This window comes from Seriola aureovittata, chromosome 23 (genome assembly GCF_021018895.1).
Source record: "Seriola aureovittata isolate HTS-2021-v1 ecotype China chromosome 23, ASM2101889v1, whole genome shotgun sequence".
Lineage (NCBI taxonomy): Eukaryota > Metazoa > Chordata > Actinopteri > Carangiformes > Carangidae > Seriola > Seriola aureovittata.
In genome coordinates this window covers 9,016,965-9,033,209 of record NC_079386.1, presented here as the reverse complement: position 1 = coordinate 9,033,209, position 16,245 = coordinate 9,016,965, and the positions used below count along the sequence as shown (strand labels likewise).

The 16,245-nt window shown below is 39.2% G+C and overlaps 1 protein-coding gene across 21 annotated transcripts in view; it reads left to right on the top strand.

Moving 5' to 3' along the window:
- Positions 1 to 16,245, top strand: part of LOC130164064 (receptor-type tyrosine-protein phosphatase delta-like) — a 355,849-nt gene that overhangs the window by 164,421 nt on the left and 175,183 nt on the right. For all 21 annotated transcript variants that reach the window (XM_056368470.1, XM_056368468.1, XM_056368467.1 and 18 more), the window contains exon 8: positions 7,368 to 7,415. The gene's annotated coding sequence lies outside the window, so the exon portion shown is untranslated. The remainder of the gene's footprint in view (positions 1 to 7,367; positions 7,416 to 16,245) is intronic.

Genomic DNA, 16,245 nt, shown 5'->3' with positions numbered 1-16,245 from the left:
CTAGTAGCTCTGCGAAGCTGTATTTAGGCACAGTCGTGCTTTGAGCTAAACGCTAGCGTCAGCATGCTAAAATGTTACAATAACGATGATGTCAGTGTCATTATTTTTGGAGGTATTAAATCATACATTTAAATATCAGATGTCAAAATTTTGATTTGTTGGTGAGCTAGGTGAAAAGTCAGGCGATCACCGAAATCATTAGGATTCACCGTCTGGGACCATGAATATCTGTACCAAATTTCATTGCAATCCATCAGTCGAGACATGTCGCGGTGCCAGAAAAAAGCCAGTGGATCATTAAGATTCATCCTGTCGGGGCAATGAATGCCTGTGAAAAATTTTTTACGTCAATCTAGCCAATAGTTGTTGAGATATTTCATCCACATCGCTAGCATTGGTAAAAACCATTCCTTCTTATATTACCGCCCATCTACCATTACTATACAGTATAGCAGTCAAATGGAGTCACACTCTAAATGAAGCAGACCTTTCCCACAACCTCCTGTCAACTCAAACAGCTCACAACATTAGCTAACAAGCGCTAATCCCTGCTGTGACAGTGTGGGAGCACACAATGTCTCACTCTTTCATCACCACTGGCTTTTAAAAGCCACCGAAAGACCAATTTAACCAAGAAATATTCCATACATCAGAGGAGCAGGTAGATTGTGGAAGCTGTACTGTTTTTTTCAATAGCCCCTTGGCACTTGAGTTGCTTCTGTCACCTCCACTGGCAGATGGTGCAAATGAGCCTTTATATGCTGCTGTTAGACAACATGGATAGGCCGCCAAAGTGCAATCACAAGAGATCTATGTTTGTATGGGTAGGAAGACTGAAACAAAAGTGTTGCTTTTAGTACTGTCAGAGTCAAAACACATCAGCGACTGCTTCGGAAGAGGCTAATGCTTGTATTACTACTAACACTTAAATCAGTGTTTTGTCAGTTCTCATCTTTTTTGCTGTGACAAATGCAGAATAAAATGACTTCGCTGTTTTGTTTTTTTTCTAGCACATACTGAGACGTTGGCGGTGTCAAGATTTATACTGCTGTATGAATAAGAGATGAGATCATTGAATTGTTTGTTGGTACAGAATGCACATTAAGTTCTTTGTGCAAGGATTCACAATGTGGTCAAAAGTGTAGTCCAAGAATGTGTCTGTGCTTACAGCTAAACAGTCCTTGTAAAGAGTATTATGTCTGGCAGTTTTCCTGGATATACATTTGGATCTCGTTTTAGTGGGTGTCACACACACACACACACATACTCATGCACACACACAATGGTCCACTCACATTCCCAGGGCAGTCCACATACAATAGTTTTTAGCTCAAGTAGTCACCGCTGTCACAGTGTGACATCATCAGCTGGGCTGGCAGTGTCCCAGTGGTGTCCTCCATTGGAGCCAGAGATATCGTTCAACAGAGCTCATCCTGTGATGCTGCTGTGTCACTCAGGGGTCCACACAGGCAGTGCAGCAAGGATGACAGCCCAGCGAATAAGAGCTCAAGAGCAGGTAGAAACTATTGACAGGACCCCGGGGGAGCAATTATGAGTGAAGCCCAAGGGCTTGCTCAAAAAAACCTACGACTTGTTTAAGTCAATTAAAAATACAACTGTGATCCCTGTTAAGGGATAAAAATTCTTGCTAGTTAGTTAGTCAAAAAATAAGTTTGAAGCTCACCTAGTGACAGATTAATCACATAAACTCCACAGGGCTCTCAAACTCTAGAGTTTAGCTTAAAAGTAAATTAAACAATTTGGCTTTTGTGTCAGCAAAATCTTGTCAGTCATAATCGGTGAATCCGTGAAACAGTAAATGTAGCGACGTGATTAACAAGCCGACCTTTTGTGAGCTTTTTCACTCCTCAGCATTTGTGTTTTTAAGCCTATACAAATCCAATGGGAATAAATTCAATAGGTACCGTTGACACTCAGCTCATCACTCTCCATAAAATACCTGCAAATGATCAAGGCAGACAGATAATGGCTTGGAAGAGGACTCGGCTTGCTGCCCTGTGACAGACATTTCCAATTAAAAAGGGTAAATAACTTGAGATTCATCTATTTCACCCTGTCCCAAGATTTATCAATCCATCGTGCTGTAAATCCATTCACCCCTGAAATGGTAATATCACAGATTTGGATTTCCTAGGCAAAGAAAAATGTCATATAGTTCCAATCCTCATACTCTATTCAAATCTTCCTACCCTGTCTGTGTGAGAGCTTTCATGAGGGAACCCAAGCGTGGGGGGAATTCAGTGATATTAGTATACCAGCATCACAGGAACAGTTGTAGGACTGTTGGATTTAACTTTGTACTTAAGCAGCATACTAAGGCTGTTTCATTCTACATTGTGGTTATTTGTCTCCAGGCAGGAGCGGGAGCTAACATTTAACCTTTTACCACCCATTGTTTCATGTGGGGCTACGGCATTATGTGTAATTTATGAACTGCTACTATTAGCTATTCAATGAACTACTATTTGTTCCATGAACATAAACATGTAATACATGTCAATTGATTACACTCATCACATCAATCAATGAGGTCATTAAAAAAAAAAAAAAAAAAAACCTGTTGTAGAACAAATTCAGGTACAATTAACAGCAGAGCATACATCTCTTACAAAATGCAACAGCCTCTTGAAAATGTCAAAAAAAAAAAAACTGTAAGTCCACATTAACTGCATCTACCAATCAAAGATATGAGATTTGTCTTAATTTAAGTGGACTTACTTCATTCAGGCAGAGCACTGAAGGTGTGCATCCATTAGCTGATTGCCATCCGCTGTTTGATCCATGCTTCACAATCACTGGCTCACTCACAGCTGTTTGGCCATCAGCTGACTAGTACCAACCAGTCACATTGATGTTGGTGTACAGTGTGGCCAATATAACCTGAAACTTCTCACTATTACTCTGTCAATATGCACATGGCCTGTGCAACAGCTCTCGTCACCATCCCAGCCTCTAACTTATCCTTATATTAATTTAACTAAGACGTAATATTCATCTGTTTATTAAAGGTGATCAGTTCTCTAACTCTTGTACCTGCACAACACAAATAATTCAGACAGCAGTAGTTTTGTGCACATGCCAAACACCAAGAGACTTTTACTTTCCACAAGTTAGCCAAAATTGTCTGGCCTAGACCTGAGCTAAATCTGGCACAGCTGGTTGCACAGACTAATGCTGCAGGTGTGATGAATGGGCCGCCTTTGGCCCAAAGCTTGCCCAAGTGCTAATACCTGGAGGTGATTCCAAGCCCAAATTGCCCTAAGTCTGCATCCCAAAAATCCTGCAAATTTTGGGCCTTTGTTGTCAGAATACAACTGAGCGCGGTGATATTCAGCTGCAATCAGCCTGATTTAGCTGGCTACCTTGGCTACTGTAGATTACATTGCCTTTTTCGATTAACTTCAGCCAACATTAACAGAATGCCACATCATGATAGTGGGAGCCATCCAATGGTTAAAAAAAAAAAAAAAAAAAAAAGTCTCCCTTTTTTGTAAATAAAGTGACATGACTCATTAATGTGATGAATGACCATGCAATTCCCTGGAACCTCAGCATCAGGTCCCCTACCCCACCCCCCAACTCCCCCCTCAGACGTCCCTCTTGTGGGCCATTCCGGGTGAAAGCCGAACATTTAAACGTGTGCCTCTAAGTGCTGAGGCAAGCAGGTCCGCCAGCCAAATGGTTGCTCTTTTCAGCTGTTCAAGCTCCCAAGGACCCATTCCACTGTTAACATCAAATCATTTAATTCACCCCATACTCAGTCACTTAGAGTTATAGAGAGATAGATAGAAAGACAAACACAGAGGGTAAAGTTAAAGAAGAAAGAAAAAAGGTCATTTTCAGCTGTAAAGGCTAAATAGGCCACATTATTAGACTGGTAATAAATGAAATCAAAACTGACAGCTCTCTCTGGTCTTAATTCCATCTTGTCGACCACAAATGCAAATTACTAAGTGAAATTTTAGTTCATAAAGGAGGGGATCAATAAAATATGATTTAGCTAATGTGTCACTGTCAAAGCACAAGACTTGAGATTATCCTGCTGTATTAAAAATGTAATTGCATCTCCAGTCATGTCCTAAAACTCTCTGATAGCATTGTACCTTGAACTTGTATGAATACGCATTCAGAAGTTAGCTGGAAATCAAATCTTTCTGGCAGATTTTTGAATGGATCCAACAAGTTTGCTTGTTCTATACAACTTTTATGAAATAGCAAAGCAGAAAAGGTGAAGTGTGTATGAATGGTCATTTATATATATTAAAGAAATTTTACAGAGGCAAACTATCCACAACAGATGATGTAGTCCTTTAGATGTTCAGTACCTTGATGTACACAAATGTCTTCGAGTTTAGCCATTTAATTATCTCACACCACCTCAAGCAATTACAGTCTTCAGCTGTTTCTCTCAGTACACTGAGTACATTTGGTGTTTAAGGAGAACTCCTGCATCTGATGCATGCCACCTCAGGGTACAAAACAACTAACTGTACACAATTATCTCCCATCTTTTGCAAGAAAGTGGATTATGATCTCTTAAGTATGTAATTTGAAATGTTTATCAGTGTGGTGTACAGCAATTCCTTGAGAAATCATGTGTTTAGATTCACACAATAAAAATATGCACTTTCAGTCTCTCTGTGCATTGTTTGTGCCTCTGGCTATACTTTTCTATGGCACAAAATGTTCCCAGGTCCACACAAATCTCTTGATACACGACATCTAAATCTGGCAGCATCACTCAGCCAGTTTCACTGGCCGTACTGCATAAAACACTACCTAAGTACTGATCACTTGCAATTTTGTCCAAACAGAGACTGCTTATACAATAGATTGCATTCTAACCTAACCAATTCAAAGACACTTACATAAGTGTTCTATCCTCGCCACCATTGGGTGACTGGACTTGGATTTTTCTGGCAAAAGAGGTAAAATGAGGATACAGCTGCTGTGCTCACAGGATAAGTATTGTGAGGCAAAATTAATGGAAAGCTATTCAAACTAATTATGGTGTTCAGAAAGAGAATCTGATCTGAATGATCAGTCACTAAAAGAGGCAGACATTGAAAGAAAGAGGAGCAGATTTCTTTTAAAAGAGAGAAAACGATCAGTTACAATTGTTTTTTAAAATCAACAACAAAAAATGCCTCATGCATGTTTTGCAGCTGGGGATAGGAAAATACCAGTGCATGGCACAGTGCACTCGAGGGGGGTTTGACTTTCCCACTTTCATTACTTGAGCTCTGTAATCTTGATGTTCAAGGGAAGTACACAGATAGCAGATGGAGACCATCATGTCTGAACTCATCTTAGCTGGGTACAGTATGAATTTACAGCTGCACTGTGAGTTTTGCATCACTCAGGTACAATAGTCTGTGCCTCTAGAAGGATGAAAGGAATCACTTTCTAACAGTCTGCCTCCTTTGTATTCAGTACTTGCATCCACTGGCAATCCACTTCTAAATCAATCACCTAAATACACAAAGAGCAATTTCTTCTTTTGCGGGATTGTTTGCAGAATCTGCGTGAGCCTTCATAGTTGAGTGGTCATTTAGATAGTGATTATTACAATGTAAAGATGACTGATTTGATGAACTGTCAGCCCTCGTATAGTCTAGCCTATAAACACTGTGATTGACTAAAAGATTATGTGAACTGCACCTGCACTTATTAATAAGCAGCGTGTGGCACAGTGCATGCTGCGTATTAATTAGTAACTCCAGTGAAACATCGTGCCAGATTCTCAGTCAAGACACCATTCAGTTCCCCACTGCCTGAGTCAAGTAACCAACGTCTGTAAAGATTTCTCTTCCATGTCTTTGCCATCGAAATATATGCTTTTTTTTTTTTTTCATGGAACCTGTGAATGTCTGTGTGTATTAATCAATTTGTGCATGTTTGCATGTGCCCTGCAAGCTTTGGCGAGCGCACGTGTGTGTGTGTGTGTGTGTGTGCACATGCATGTATTGCAAATTTTGGAGAAGAAAAAAAGTAAAGCACCAGTCAGATGCCTCCCTCAAAGGGCCCGGCTGTTTTTGGCAAGCACCCTCCTCACCCGCGCACAATGCATGAATAGAACATAAAGCAAATGTGTCCCTCCTTATGGTAGGTCAGACCATAAGGCAGTCCAGATTTTCCTGGGAGTTTATTACAGGGCTAAATCAAAAACTGAATTTCAACTCAGTGGCATATGAAGCTTTTGCCTCAAGGGCCTGATTTCCTCGTTCTCTGGTGTTTTAACAATGAGGCTGTTCTTGACAGTCCAACTGAGGTAGTCGTGCTTAAGTGGCCCTTGAGTTCAGCCTGTTTTGTGTAACAGAGTTAAAAGTGCCACAGAGGATCAGCTTGGACTTATAGGCGTAATAAATGCCTATCAGACCAGTCCTTATCAGACGCATCAAAAGTCAACCACAAAAAGAAATTGAAACCCATTTTTGTAAACTTACAGATTGCTTACCCTGCAAAAAGACATAACTAAATATATATGACAGTTATCTATAGTTGTGCTTTTCTTGTATACTCTTGTATAGTTGTATAGCTTCTGCAGTGAAAATTGAGCAGTGGATGATTAACCTTTCCATGCTAAAAAAGGAGCCACAGCTTTGTGTCCAAGTAAGACTTGTGCCCTTATCTGTACTTACTGCCATGTCACTCAATGGGGTATTATGCTGTGCCTACACTGTGTAAAAGTCATTGGTTCATTAAGAAACTCAAAATTAAACCAGCATTAAACAACTTTGCGTACGTAAAGTGCACTCAGGCATAGTATTGTCGGTAAACATTTTAATTTCAACCCAGTAAACAGCCTACAGGATGATACCAACCCAGCCATTCTGCATTTCTTTTTAATATTTAAAGAAGAAAAAAGATTAAAAAACAAAACAACAATCTTTACATTACTCGATAACACTACTAATGAACAAAAAATCCACAGGATACTTGAAGGACAGGGATACAAGATACACGATTTGAATCTTTAGGTGTGGTGGGATATCAAAGGAAATATAGGAAAGTGGCCATAGTGGACAAAACCAACCTCTAACTTTTAAATGTCTTGACATTGCTTTAGTTAACTTCTGTTCAAACTGTATGAAATCAGACACGCACCTGCATGCTGTATTTCTGCCACCAAAGTGCTCCTGCAGACGGGATGATCCTCTTAGTGCCTTAGCAATCTGGGACACTATTCCCACTACTTACTTTTGCCAATTTGCACCTGGGAGCCCCTGAGTCCTTGTCTTCATTAAGGGAGTTCCTCATTGATCAATCACTGTCAGAGAAGCTGCTCTGTAATTGCACTGTGGCCTAATCATGACTGACGTCTCATCCCCCCCACTCTGTCACAGGTCTCAGGAGAGAGAATGTTCCTTGACTTTCACACCTTCGACCTCAAGGTAGGCCTCTTTTTTTTAATCTTCCCTCTGTGGTTTATTTTTAGAGCTATATGGTTTTATAATAGACATTATAACTCAATTTTGAATATTGGTGGAAGTGCTGAGGACAGGTAAGTTAAGAAGAGTTATTTCAGAAGGATATCTTAAATATTCAAATGCCGTGATGACATCACTACACTGTTTTACAGTCAGATATTCAGCAAACTGTTTTGAGAAATTGTGAAAATCAACTTCTGCTTATTATCACATGCAACCCAATATGCAATATATAATCACTGATTGACTATTATAGAACTATGAACGATACATCCCAACATTGGAAAAACTTGTAAAATATATCAAATGTACAATATGGTTCCAGTTGCAAGGCTGCAGCTCCTGGCTTGAGTTCCTAATACGCATCAATCATGCCGCATTTTCATTATGAACTGACTGATATTTACTGTAGGACTTGTACTCTGTTTGTCACATACAGTGAATAGGCCCTTACATCTTTCCAATGTATTACAGTCAGTGTAAAACAAAACACAAGTCATAACTGCAACAAATTAACAGCCCTTGACATGTTCACTGAGGCACGTACAGCGTCCGACTAGAAAACTAATAAGTGCAGTTGCCTATATAACAAATTAAATGTTTTGTTATATTGCCCTTGTTAAAACTAATGGCTGATTTTCTGCTGTTGTTTTGTTGATATATGCAGGGAGTATATTTGCATATTTTACAACTCTTTATGTTTTCAAGCTAAATTTGGAACACCACACACTTTGCACCACTAAAACTAAGCACCACTATAAGTACCACTATGCGTGTGCTGTTATTTAACACAGTACCCAGACGTGCACTTTAGGATACAAACATGCACGGTACGAAGGTATTCACAAACACATATATCATATTAACCTTGTGGCCTATAACTTTGCTTTAATAATCTTGCATCTCCGTGTTAGCTAGACTTCTTTTGCAGAGGTTGACTCCGACTCTGTAACCAGTGCAGTTCAAGTTGAGGTGAATTGGATCATCTTTCCTTATGTCAATGTAGCATTATGAGCTGTTGCCATCACCTCAAAAGGTCATGTACAACAACAGAACACGTAAAAGCTTTTCTCGTCTAAACTTGACAACAAATGAAGATATGTGAACTAGCAGTCTCTCATGACTTTGCAAAACACTGGGAGACTAGTTGTGATTAAGCTCACACAGTGAAATGTCTCTGCTCTGACACTGATCTCCAACTACTGTACTTGTCTCCCTCCTCTCCACAGTTATGCAGAGAGAGTTGGAGAGGAACAGTTTTGAACAGTAGTAGCAATACACTGATAAAGCCAGCTAGCGAGAGTTTGGATCCAAGCCAGTGCATGCTCATAAGATGACTTTATGACCATTTACACTCAATATCAACCACGTGACACAGACAATCTGCTGCAGGGCTGCACAAATCCAACCTACTGTATTAAATGCCACAGTATTGGATGTTTTTTTTTTTTTTTTTTTTTTGAACTGTGCTGTTCTTCTCTAATAATATGGCTAGAATGATCTGTGAGAATCTGGTCAAGGGACATAAGCAAGATCCATCATGTGATATCGTTTCTCATGACCCGTGCTTTAAGCAAAAATACAAGTTCATAGGAGATGGCATTAAAATATTCCGGCTCGCATTTAAATTTTCACAACGGCAGCACATTGTCAGAAAGACGGCGAGCGAGTTTGCTGTCAGCTCCTTTAATCTGTGGTGTCACACCAACACACAGATCTTTGGAGAACGAATTGGAAAAGATGCAAAATGATGTAAAAAAGATCAAGAGCGATTTTCCGCATTGAAATTGATATCTCTGCCATGATATTAAACCCACTGGGATACAAAAGTTCAGAAAACTTGATGTGATTTTGTAAAATGATTTGGGAGTCTTACATTTTTGTGACTGAAAGAGGTTTCACATTAGTTTGATATCATAGATTAGTCTCAGTCCTCTTGTGATCTTTTATTAGCACAAGGTTATTCATGCTTATAAACGGTGATTGGACTGAATGCCTACTAGACCTGCATTAAGTACTGTGTATGTGTAAGATTCTGCACGTAACACATTAATATTTCCTTATTTTTTGTATGTCTGTCATTTCCAAAAGAAGGCATGGACACAATTGCAAATACCCCCTCCCAATATGCTAATACTTTATCCTGTGCCGTATTTCATGCAAATACCTTTCATCGTATATTTTCAAATGTCATTTATATGACAGCTGTAGCACAAGCATCCATAATGTTTTGACTAGGGGGAAAATTGCAACATGGATCTCAGTCATTGTAAATACTGCCCACAGTCAGAATAAGAGAAGGTCAGGAATGCTGAACTCTTCCTCCTACAGAACATGATTGTTTTATTTAACTTTGAAAACATGTTGATGATTAATGCTGCTGTTGCAATACATAAACAGGATAATATGAAAATTGCTTTTCCCTGACAAAATAATGCAGCAATTTCAGCTTTGGGATCTGGTGGGAATAATTCAGTGTTAGTTTATACATTTTACCAATGACAGGGGTAAGGAGTTGGTCAAGTAGGAAAATAGCTATGAATACATCTACTTTTAGTGCTAACAACACAAAAAGAATCATTGTGAGGAGATTTTTTGTTTGGTTTTCCATGTGTGTTGCCCCGCACGGTCACAGTTCTTCAACTTCAATTGAACTAAAGTAAAAATAGAAGTGTGGTATTTCCCTAACAGTGTGAGATTGCAGGGACCTTGGCATTTACTAAGCCTGCTATGTCATTGTCAGGACCATGTACAAGGAGGAAAGTTTTAAATTTAAAATGTAATCAGCACAATCACCACCAGCAATCAGTTCCTCTTCATTTCACCTGATCGAGCCCCCCGCTAAAACGAGCCTGTTAAATAGAGCATCTTATCAGGCCTGGATTAAGTTTTGACTTTGATTAAGATCTGTAGTTGGAGTTTAGAATGTCAAAGTTCACGTCTGCGAAAATATAGTTTTTAAAAATGTAAAAGCACTAGGTGCCATTATCAAGCAAGACTTCTATTTGGAATCAAAAGAAAAGTGAATTACATTATGACAAGCTTTTGGTTTTTAAATAAGTGGAGAAATCGGAGCCATAAAACAACTCTGGTAACACTAAATAGGAAAAATCGAGATTTTTCAATTTCAGGAATAGTTTGACGTTTTCAGAACTACGCGTATTCATTTTCTTACCACGAAAGATTGAAGATTGACACCACTCTCACATCTGTAAAGTAAATATGAAGCAATGTGAGCACCTGTAAACTCATTAACACATTACACAGTCTCATTTGTTTAATTTATACAAAAACTTAAGTGTAATTGTGTGTTTAGACAGATCGCAAAACACATTTTAGTGGTGGCATGTTTACATACAAAGTCGATGTGAAAATGCAATTAAATGCAAATTTGCAGAGGGCAGCACGAATTGACATGAAGATGCATCTGCACGAATTGAAACTGTTTCAACAGGCGGGAAAGAGTGAGCCTCACTCTCCTCTCATCTAACTCTCTGCAAGGCAGCAAATGAGTGTATCTCCCAAAATGTTCTTTAAAATCTCCAAATTGCCATTATGATTCACAGCAAAATCCCAGTTTCAAAATCAAATAATTTATGTTTGTAGCAGTTGTAGTGAGCACTCTAACATGACTGGGAACAAATGGCTTCAAGAGACCAACATACTGTGACACAAACTAACACAGGTGCAGTTGCAGGTGCTCCTGCCACCTGCCCACTGCTGAGAGAAGATGGCGAGAGATGCAGAATCACACAAAAACAGCGGAGGTGGTGACAACAACGAGTACCACCCAGCATTTGTACTGAAAAAAGGTTTTTTGCAGTGTCAATAGCAAACCTGCCATGAAATTAATCCTTCATTTACCAGAGACTTAAATTTATAAGCAATTTGTAATTTGAGACCATTAACTCATTCACATTGTTTGTCCACACTGCTTCGACGGGACATCAATTTAATTGTCTGTTTTCTATCGGCTGCAGGAGTTCTGCCATTTTTTGGTGGCACTGTCTAGTGAATGAATCACAAACTGCAAAAATATTGCTTTCCTATTTGGGTAATTGTTTTCAGATAAAAAGTTCTAATACAGCACGGCGAGGCAATCAACTACTTTAAGAAAGGAGAAAGAAAGGACTTGATTGTTCAAATTTGCAAAAATTAAAACACATAAAAGTACTGCATTTGCAGTTATGCAGAGTTCATATGACATCAGTGCGGACCGACTGACAATGAACATTTTATGAAATTCAATGTCACTGTGGTTGAGCTCATTTGGGGAAAGGCAAACCAAGCACACAGAGGCCACATCCAGACATGATAAACTGTCACCCTGTTCACAGAGGTGTGGAGAGGTGAGAACGCCTCCAAAGTACATCCTCAGACCCATCTGTGCCCATGCCCCTAAAATTATCTTTCGTTTGCGGAGGAAATAGGTCAGCCATGAATACCTGGCTCCTTCCATCTCAAAAAGGCCTTCAGCACACTTAATTAAGGGTGTAATTGTGTGGATTTCTTGAGTGTGTTGACTTTTTGTTTTGCTGAGATTCTAACATGTTGTTGAGGAGATGTACGATTCATACGATAAGGATGCCATTTTTCATAATTTCATTTTTCCTTAAAACTTAAAATTTTATAAGCAGCTTCATCACAAACTGTTAAGCCACCATAGCGCCAACTCGGCCCACATTTAGACACTGCCAACTTGGCCCTCATTTAGACACTGAATCATTCAGATTGCACCACTGTGATTGCTTAATTAAATGCTCGGCTGTGTAATGACTTTGCTTGAAAGGGAATTAAATGTCTAAATGCTGCAGAATCTGCGTTGAGCTGAATAGAAATCAATGGGACATAGTGCTGGAACCCAAGGTGTTTTCCGACTTGTTTAGGGTGAACGTTTTGTATTGATGCCGTCCCTCAGTCACTGAGTCAAAAGCTCATTCCTCTTGGTCCAAAGCATTGATTGGTGGCCTACAAACAGTGTGCTTACTTTGTGCTTTCTGGAGAGGTCTAAGAAAGTAGTTTGCAATGCCTTACACGTCAGCAGTAAACCCGCATTTATATTTAAAGAGGTTAAACTACAACCACAATTATTTATTATAAGGGACTACAAAAGCAAAAAAGACATCATCAAAACAAATTTACTTGGTACTCCCCATATTAAGTACGTTTTAAAAAAATGTTTTTTTACCACTTTAATACACATCATCATCTGAGATCTAAACCATGTGTGTTTATATTACTGTTACATTTCACAATTAGTTTGTGTTTATTTAATGTACATTATTCCTTATCGACCATTAAATGGCAGCAAAGCATGGCCACATTTTTTTTTTTCAAAAATAACTTTAAGAGTCCAAAATGATCAGTTTTGGAGCATGTTTTACCATGAAAGTCCAAAGGCAAACATTAAAACCCAACCCACATGAAAACAGTTCTTGAAAGGAGTGCAGCCAACTAATCTCACAAACATTTGATTGAACCAAAGACCTTTAGAAAACCGCCAAAGCTGGGAAAGGCATGCAACTCCTAAAATGACAACCGATTATCAAACTGCCTCTGGCTCGAGACACTGTAATCCCCCAGATGTTGCAGTCTATGAAATATGAGAGTCTGAATTAGATCTCTCAAACAATGTCAGCTTGTCTGCATTCGTAAACCCTCAGCATTTAAGTCACAAAATTAAGTTGACCCCGTCAGAAAGCTTAAGGACATGTAACAAAGCCCCGGGCAGTCTTATTACTTCATCTGCTTTCGTCTCATCTCCTCTGTGTAATAAGTTCCCACTCTAGCAAGACCAGTGGGGCTAATAAGGGTTTTATCTGCTTTTGATATTAGATATTAACACCTCATCAAAGTTAAGCCAGCGGTAGACTCTCGTCCTCCCTCCAAATTTACATTAGCCTAACAATGTCTCAAAAAGAAATCTTATCAAATTCAAATTAAGGGCGAGTTGAATAGCCAGAAGGATACTGCTACCCATCACTCAAGGAACATGTAATTTGGTTCTCCTGCAAAGAATACAGGCCCACTTTGTAAATCACTGAGATCATAGTTTTCATGCAATAACATTAATACTTTGATTTTGCCCCTCATAATCCTGAGTCAAAACAGAGCACATTTCCAGCATATGAATGATGAATGTTTAGCTGCTGGGTATGAAAATAGGTCTGAGTGACACAATCAGGATTTGCTGTTTTCGAGACACTATAAATAGAGACTCTAGTCAGCCAGTCTGTGTGATCTTTACCAGAGGGGAAACACATTTGTAGCATATGTGTTTTTGTTTTGTTGTTCTCACCAGATATTCAATGCAGGTTGTAACCCTGTCGTTAGTTGCAGTCATCTATGAATCAAATGTGCATGAAAACTCCTATGAAAGAGGAATTACAAATGTTTCACAGCTAACTATTGAAAGAAGACAATGTGTAGCTTGTAGTTAAGCTAAAAAAAAAAACACACAAATGTTATAAGTGTCTCGGTTAGTTTAGAAGTCTTTTTTCTTTGAAAAATTCTCAAGGTAAATCCTGTATCTAGAGTGAGAGTGCAAAGGTTTCAGAATTCTTATCATCCCTTGTGGCATCCTTTGTCAGGTTGTATGAAAAAAAATGAAATATTAACTGGAAAATATAGCTTGGAGAGATAGAAAATAAATTACTTCAGTGTGGCAAGGAAAAGAAGATTGTGAGATTTATCAAGTCAAGATGGAAATGCCTGCTAAGTCTGTGCCCCTACCTTGAAAAATTAAAGAGAAATCAAATGCCTTACAGTACACAGCGATCGCGATGTAAAGGGGTGTGTGTGTGTGTGTGTGTGTGTGTGTGTCCGTGTGTATGTGTATGCGTGTGTATGTGTGTGCGCGTGTATCGGCCCATCTTATTATCTCAGTAATTTATTGTTGAAATGTTATTGCTCAATATCAGCCATTTCATTTCTGTTGTGATATGTGCCAAAAGCCTCTGTAAGACTGTAATGCTGATGCACAGACACATCTTTACATTTCCTACAGTAAGGATCTTTTCATTCTACTAGAGAGACAAACTTAAACACAGTCCACAATTACCCTAGTTAATGCGACACTCCAGTCTTCTAACACTCAACAGAATTTCCAAGAAACAGCTTGACTGGCAAAATCTATAATTGTACAGATAAGTGAACATGTTAGCTAGATAAAGGTTAAACTATCAGGGATATGTTCTCCATCCGTCTAAAGCCAATTTTACACATTCAGCTCAACTTATAGTGGGTGGGGAAGGGGGGAAAAAGAAAAAAAACTGGCAAGTCAATATTGATTGATCTGGAGCCTTAGCAATTACCTCCATGTGCAGACGACCATGTTAAGGTCAGTATTATCTTAGCTCATTTTATGGGTCAGCGCTCTGGCTTCAGCTGAAATAAATTAATGGGGTAAACACTTTAGCTCACCTTGATGAAATTTACAGCAAGTGTAAAAGCTTTGCATAGGTGCAAGGTACAGTGCAAGAGACTGACCCTTGATATTTTACTGAAACCCTCATGAATTTAGGTGGTAAAATGCAGTCTATAAATGATGCTGAAGTCCCTGCAATGAGACTGTAAGAGTACAATAATATACTGTATAAATGTAATGAGCCTATGAAATCAATGCATAGCTAAATCCATTCTGCTTCTGCTTCTAACCCCTGTCAAATGCAGTAACCCTCACATACACAAATGCTGTTATAAAGCAATGGCTACTTGGGCGTGTCAACAACTCTTAATGTGTTCTATATGTAACTGTGCACTCAAAGTTGTCCACTGTAAAGCACAACTGTAGCACACTCTAGCCAATAATAAAAGAAGAGTGCTTAACTTTGCATGTTTTATCTTGCCACCTGTACGTATTTCACTGGAGGGAACAGGGGGAGCGTTATTAGTCAACCAAAACATTCCATCAGCTCTTGGTGTATCGGCATTCTGCTGTGGCCTTCAGGCTGACTTGCAACCAGCTCTGTTATGTTCTTAAGAAAATAAATTCAGTTTCCAATGCAGTGATCTCCTTAATGAAAAGTCAATGTCCCTCACTCATTGGCAAGCTCCCACGGGGACAGTCAGAAAGATGAATTTATCAGCAGGCCGGAGACTGCGCCCTAGGGGACACCACCCCTTATGATCAAACAGAATGCTACAGAGTGTGTCCAACCAGTCCTCCATTATTACCCAGCTTGTGCTCTTAATGTGAGCCGACGGAGGAGGGATGACAGTATTGATCTAATGAAAGTGCTATTTATATTCTCACAAATCCTCTCACCAGTGATTACAAAAGCACTCCACTATTGCGGCCAGCTTGTTCTCAATTTGTTAAATGTAGAGGGTGACAGTTTGTTTGCCTCATATGCATGCAGTGTTATCTTAGCATGCTCATCTTGCAGCATTTCCTATCAGACTCAAAGTAACAGTGTCAAAACATGCTCCCACCATATCTCAGCTGTCAAATTAATGTCTCTTTCTGAACTAATCAAAACATAAACACACTTTCACTTAATATTAAAAACATTTTTTTACATTTGCTGTGCAGCAGAGTTTTTTAAAATATAATTTCAGCGGACGTTCTGCATTGTTGGGCTGCATCTCTGTGAACAGTTCAGAGGTTTTTGATTATTAATAACACCATGTCTTGTCAGCAGCTAACTCTCTGATAAGGGGGACACGAGGTTGTTGTCACGGCATATGGTTAACAGTACTATAGATAAGCTTTAATCCCCACTAGGCTCGATGTAATGCATAGCAAAAGTGATGGGAGCACAGAACATACACATGTGTAAACATCAGCCACAGG